This window comes from Heterocephalus glaber, unplaced genomic scaffold, assembly GCF_053883595.1.
Source record: "Heterocephalus glaber isolate CG9 unplaced genomic scaffold, H.glaber_assembly_v1.0 deba00001550, whole genome shotgun sequence".
Lineage (NCBI taxonomy): Eukaryota > Metazoa > Chordata > Mammalia > Rodentia > Bathyergidae > Heterocephalus > Heterocephalus glaber.
The window spans coordinates 3,186,566-3,193,430 of record NW_028258343.1 but is presented as its reverse complement, the minus strand read 5'-3'; the positions used below and the strand labels follow the sequence as shown (position 1 = coordinate 3,193,430).

At 35.3% G+C, this 6,865-nt stretch overlaps 1 pseudogene; it reads left to right on the top strand.

The window, feature by feature from the left end:
* Positions 1-4,734: 4,734 nt before the first annotated feature.
* Positions 4,735-5,331, top strand: LOC101698749 (swi5-dependent recombination DNA repair protein 1 homolog pseudogene; annotated as a pseudogene).
* The last annotated feature ends 1,534 nt before the right edge of the window (positions 5,332-6,865 follow it).

Genomic DNA, 6,865 nt, shown 5'->3' with positions numbered 1-6,865 from the left:
ATTATTAATGTTATACTTTGTTTTTCCAAACCAAATAAAGAAGGATCTTTAGTTTCTTTTCACATACTCTGCCTAATTAGTATGCCTGGCAGATATAGTCACCAACTGAATTATTATCAACAGTTGTTACATCGAGAATTTTTTTGGGTGATCATGAATGCCAAGGTCATTCAACACTTGCTAAGATTTTCATCTTCTTTATTACTACCATTCTTTATGACACTGACTAACTTCTGCGGCATTGATAAAGCTTTCCAAAAGCCATCGTTTCTGTTTTTAGGAGTACTGTTTCTACTTTCCAGAGTACTTCTCAACCTCAAAATGTAAAGAAAGGACAAAAACAGCATCACAATTCTTTGAAATTAAAGGAAAGTTGCCTAATATGCAGAACATATATGTATATGCCCAGAATATATGTATATACAACATAATATACTGCATAATATTCATTATATTATGATACACATAGTATATTATGATACAGTTTATGGGTTGTCTCTCAACTGTCTTTTAATGCCTTTTGATTACCAGACATTCTCAATTTTGGGGGGTGGGGGTACTGGGGATCAAACTCGGGACCTTGCGCTTGCGAGGCAGGCACTGGAACCACTGAGCTGAATCCCCGGCCCTCTTAATTTTAATATAGCCAAACTTATCTATCTTCTTCTTTCTGGCTAGTCTTTATGTTTAAGACATGCCTTTCCCAAGAGTCAGGCATTCCCCTATATGGTCTTCTAAAATCTTCCTAGTTTTGCTTTCACGTTTAGTTCTTGTATCGGTAACCTAGGTCTACTGTAAAACAAAGTACCACATGTTGAGTGGCTCAAATAACTGAAGTTGACTCCCACAGTACTTTAGGCTAGAAGTGTAAAATCAAAGTGTCACCAATAAAGAAGAATCTGCTCCATGTCTCCTCCCTAGTTTCTGGGTTTCACCAGCAATCCCTGGCAATCCTTTGCTTAATGGTACTTCACCCCAGTCTCTCCCTTTATGTCACAAGACATCCTCCCTGTGCACACACCTCTCTCCAAATATGCTGGATTTGTGGCTCACCCTATGCCAGTATCATTTTACCCTAAATTAATTGTATCTGCAATGACCTTATTTCTAAATAAGGTCACATTCTGAGGTACCAGAGATTAGAATGTCACCCGAAGAATGGGGAGCATAATTCAACTTATAATGACTCTTTAATACATATTAAAGTGTTCTTCTGTGTCGTGTGGCATAAGGTAATTACCTAGACCATTCCCTGCAAGTCCCATCCTTTCCCTGCTACTCAGAAATGCCCCCTTCATCATTTGTCAAATGTCTGTAAATGTAGAATTCCACAGACTGTTGCACTGTTTTTATTTACTGGTTTATTTATTTTAATTAGCATATGTCTGCAGTACATAATGATTACATTCATCACAAAGAATCGGTACATGGACGTAACACATCTTAATTCTTTTCACATTTCCTCCCTTGTTTCACTGGGGTTTTTTTCCATCTGTCACATTGTCTTACTGTCATTGTATAGGTCTTGATATGTGTAAGGAAAAAAACTCTATAACTTTTTCCACAAATTTCTTGATTCTTTTTTTTTTTTTGAGTACCAAGGATCAAACTCCGGACCTTGCACTTTCGAGGCAGGCGCTGGAACCAATGAGCTAAATCCCCAGCCCAAATTTCTTAATTCTTTTTGGCTGTTTCCAATCCCATTCAAATTTTGTAATTGCTTTGTCAAGTTTCACAAGTTGTTATAAATTTTATTGGAATTGTATTGAATTTATGACCTAATTTTAAGAGATATTAAATCCTCAATCCATAAGCACAATCCTTGTCTCTCCCTTTAAAAAGATCTTCTCAGGGTCATTCAATGAATGGATTTTCACATATTTTCCCATAAAGGTCTTGCATGCTCTATGTGTCTTTCACGCTCTTATAAATGGCACTTTTATTTCATTGTCTAAGTATTTATTGTTGGCATATAAATGTGAAATTACTTTTTCAATATTAAATTTAGGTGTAGAAACCTTGTAAATGCTCATATTAATAACTATCCATAAAATCACTGTGTATATGAATAACAATGCTATCATTTCTCATTCTTATAACCTTATTTGTTTATTTAGCTTTATCATAATTGCCAGGATATAGAGCATTATATTGAATTCATAAAGAATGACAGGAGACATACTTGTTTTGCTCTTGACCTGAAAGAGACACTTTCAGTAGTATTTCACCATTAATTATACACCCATGACAGCCTTTAAATGTCTTCATTACTGGGAAACTAGAAAGTTTTCTTCTATTCCAAAGTTGCTAGATTTTTGCTGTTAACAAAAAGAGCATCCAATGACAAAAGCAGGACAAAATTAATCAATCAATAATGCAGCACTGGGTGATAACCTAAAATATACAATAAATATATTTGAGCCCTTATTAGTATAAGTAACTGAATAAGTCAATAAATAAGTGGGGAGATAGGACAAATCTTCCTTCCAGAAGATTTCTAAATACTATACGAAAATAGTTCCCCAAAGATGGAGCTTCATTTCTGCCACCACTACTATCCCTCCCCAAAGGTGGGTTATTCTTAGTGATCAGCTTCCAAAATAGACAATGGAAAAAGGTAGTATAGCACATTAAGGTTACAGAAACCTGACACGCGCCTCCTTATCAGACATCAAGTGGTGAAGCTTACCTTACCATTGTTAATGGTATCATGTGGGCATTATGTATCCTTGACGTGATATGATAAAAACAGTACTTCACCTCTGTGACATTTTTCAAAAGAAAAAAAAGCCCTATAACCCCAATCTAAAAATGAGAAAAGTATCAAAAAAATCAGTACTGGTGGAATCTTCTACAGAATACCTGGCCAATACTCCTTAAAACTGTCAAGGTCATTTAAAAAAAAAAAAAAAAGGAAAGAAAAAGACTAAGAAACTATCACTGACCAGAGGAGGCTGAGAAGGCATGATGACCAAATGCAATGTGCTATTCTGAATTGGATCCTGGAACAGAAATGTAAAAACTAGAGAAATCTAAATAAAATCTACTTATCATTAATGTGCCAATAAAAATTCTTAATTTAAAAAATGTACCATGGTATTGCACTGGTGTTCTGCGGAATATATAGAAACTCAGCAAAGTCTTTGAAGTCTTCTGTATACAAAGCACAGAAGTAAAAACTGAAAATTCCCTTTTGAAAAACAGATGTGATATTGGTACAAAAACAGACCAATGAGAAGAATAAAAATGCAGAAATTACCCCCTATCTATATCATCAATAGATTTGCCAAGAAAATGGCTAATGCAAATGAACATAGGATGAAAGTCTTCTAACAATGGTACAGAAACAAGTAGACAAATGTATGAAAAAAAATAATCTCTGCTTCTTTCCTACATTTGCATAATTTAGTTCACCATGTTTTATAGATGTAATTATAAAACTTATATTGTGTTCAAGAAAAAAAACATTTTTCAGCTGTGAGCTACACAAAGATTTCTTAGATGTGTAACCAAGAGATCAAAATGGATCTTTTAAATCTTGGACTTTTTATTTTTTAAGATAAACTATTTTTCCAGCTTCCTCATGCCAAGGGAGGAAACTGTAAATCCCGGGCCTGATACTAATGGAAATTTAACTATTCCTGGGTCATCTGGTGGGCCAAAGCCTGGTCAAACCCACATACATGTATTCCCGGGTTTTGTTCTACCCCTTCTATAACTGGAGTGCAGGTGGAGTAGCTACCCTCTCAGTTTGGTCAAATTGTGAATAAACTCATTTTTCCATTTTTATGGGCTTTTCTCCTAGCTAATGTCAGGCCGGCAGATGAATCCACATGGTGAATCCAGACAGTCCAGATTCAAGTCTTTGAGGGTCCCTCTGCAAAAGGTGGGACAATAAAATATTATTGTTAAGTAACAAAAATTGGACCTTATCAAAATGTAAAACTTTTGCTCTTGTAGACATTGCAAAATTGAAGTGACAAGTTATGAACTAGGAAAAATATTTGCAACTCACTTATATGATAAAGGATTTGTATGGAGAATATGGAGAATACATAAAGGACTCTTACAACTCAGTGGTAAGAAATCCAAATGCCTACTGAACAAAATGGACCAGTAGCATGTATGTATAATGGGAGTTCCAGGAAATAGTCCTTCATATTTTCATGTTCTGGGATGTTTGTCTTTCTGAGCAAGGAAACTGACATGCTATAGAATATCTCCTTCACCACAGACTCCTTTCCTCCTCAAATTGAAAGGGTGTTAGGCTTGCAGCCCCATTTCCATTCAAAGCATAATAAAAATTATCTCCTCCACAGCCTGATTGTTTGTATTTCACAGTAGGTACTTTCCCTTTTGCTTTCCTGAATTAATTGGCTTTAAAGAATGTGTGTACTTACATTAAAGAGCCATGATTTCTTTTCCTCTCTCAAAAGGAGAAGGTGGCAAAACTGGAACTGAAAAGCTATAGTGAATGAATACTTTTAAAATAAATAGTGTTAGGTCAACTGGACCTCACATAGAAAAATTAAACCTGAACCACACACGCTTCCTAAGCATTCTGGGGGAGACCAGGAGATGTCAGAGGAGCTGGACTTGGGGAGTCTGTTGAGGAAAGTAAACCAACGTTCTATCTGCAAGATGGAATGAAATTCAGATTCAGTTGTGATTTTATCTAGCATTGAACAGGCTGATGTGGTCCACCATCTCCCCATAGAAATAGACACGGAAAGAATGATAAATGTATCACTTAGAGAATGATTAAGGAACATAAGATCTTCATTTAATTCCTGTTGCAGTGTGGTAAAATGCCTTAAACCAGAGAATGAAAAAAATGATCAGGCCTTTTCAGAGAAACCAGCATCTTCAACAGAAGAAAACTCTTTGGTACGTCAAGAAAGTTTTAAACACATAGGTGGTGAATCTGAGGAACACACATGCTTTAAAAATACTCTCAAGAATATCAGTGCAAGTAAATCTTGGTCACTTGATATTGGGTCATACAGTGTTCTCCAAATTGATTTCATGAATGAGAATTTTAAACAAGGATTAAAGGAAGAAAAAGCAAAATTGGTGAGGCAGGTAAAGGAGAAGGAAGACCTCTTCCGGAGGCTAAAATGAGTCAAAATGTACAGATTGAAGAATGATCTGTCTTAGTTACAGCTGTTGATAAAGAAGTGGAGAGGCTGGAGCCAGCTGTTGCTTTATGAGTTGCAGCCAGCTATATCTGAAGAGAACGGGAAACTGAGCCTTACACAGTTGATAGACCACTATGAGTTAAATGACCAACTGCTATGTTACAACAGAAGTGAGGAATTTATAGATGTTTAATTCATAACTTTGTTCTCAAAATATCTTTTTCTCCCTTTTTTTCCTCCAGTACTGGGATATTAAACCTAGGCCCTCACATGCACTCTACCACTGAGCCATACCCACAGCTCCTTTCCAGTAAATCTTGGAGAAAGACAACTTAATGAAAGAGACTTACACATTTTAAAGGGAAGATGGTAGCCATTAGAGCTTAGAATAAGGTATCTTGACCATCAATTTAACCTACCTAACATATAAATTAAGTTCTAAAATGAACTCAGTATTTCCGATAGAGTTACCAAAGAAAGCTTGACATTTAAAGAAATAGTACAATCTAGGTATGGGGACACATGCCTGTAATCCCAGCAGCCTAGGGGGCTGAGACAGGAGGGTCTCAAGTCTGAGCACAGCCTGGGAAACTTAGCAAGACCTTGCTCAAAATAAAAATTAAAAACAAAAGGGCCTGGGAAATAGCTCAGTGAAAAGGCCCGGGGTTCAAGTGAATTAATTAATTAATTAATTAATTGGCCAAGAACTTAGCTCAGTGTGATATCAGTCTCAAATACATTCACAGAAACTTAAAACATGTTTAAAAGTAATTTGAACAATTCTGGGAACCAGTTTAATGCACTGTTTTGCTTTTGTGGCAAAAAGTCTTATTTTTAGTGTTAGAAAAAAAAATAGTCCTATTTGGTTAATGTCTAAATTTAAAGTGATCTAAAAATTCCTACTTTTTGCCCAAGTTAATAAGCCTTGCTTCTGTCCATTTATCACATCTTTTCATATGCTGATAGCAGATAAAGTTATGTCCAAAACTTTTTAAAAAAGAATATATATAATAAATATATAAATTAATAGCAGATATCATAATTGGAAATATGAAAAATAAAACAATAAAATTTCCAGATCCTAACTCAGAGAAAATATGTTTATGACCTTAAAGTAAGTGTTTTTTTCCATTTGTAAACAGGACACAAAAGATAATGACTCTAAAGGAAATAACTAGATAAGTAAATGGATTGTGTTACATTTAAGAATTTATTTTATTGAAAAACACTATTTTTTCTTTATTAAATTCTTTTATTCGTACATTGTAGGTATACAACACAATTACATTTCTCATTGGGAATTGTACCTTTACATAATGCATCTTGATTCTTATTTTTTCCCCATTCCTAGCCCTCCCTTCACACCCTCTACCCTTCCCTATTTACAAAGACTTTATTTCCATTTTTTCCATTTCTCATCATTTTTCCTTTCCCTTCTTTCCTTTCCTCTGCCCCTCCCACTACCCCTACCCCTTTGGACCTTTTCTTCCTATTTTACATTATCGATTATTCATTCTAAACATTGGTACATCTTAGGTATACAATATAATGACATTCATCATTGGAAATTTGCAAGTTTACATAATCTCTCTTGGTTCTTATTTTTCACCCTTGCCCAGCCCTCCCTTCAGCCACTCCAGTCCTCCCTATTTACAAAGATTTTGTTCCTATTTTTCCATTTTCTCATATTAATCCCATTCCCTTCTATCCTTTCCCCTAGCCCTCCT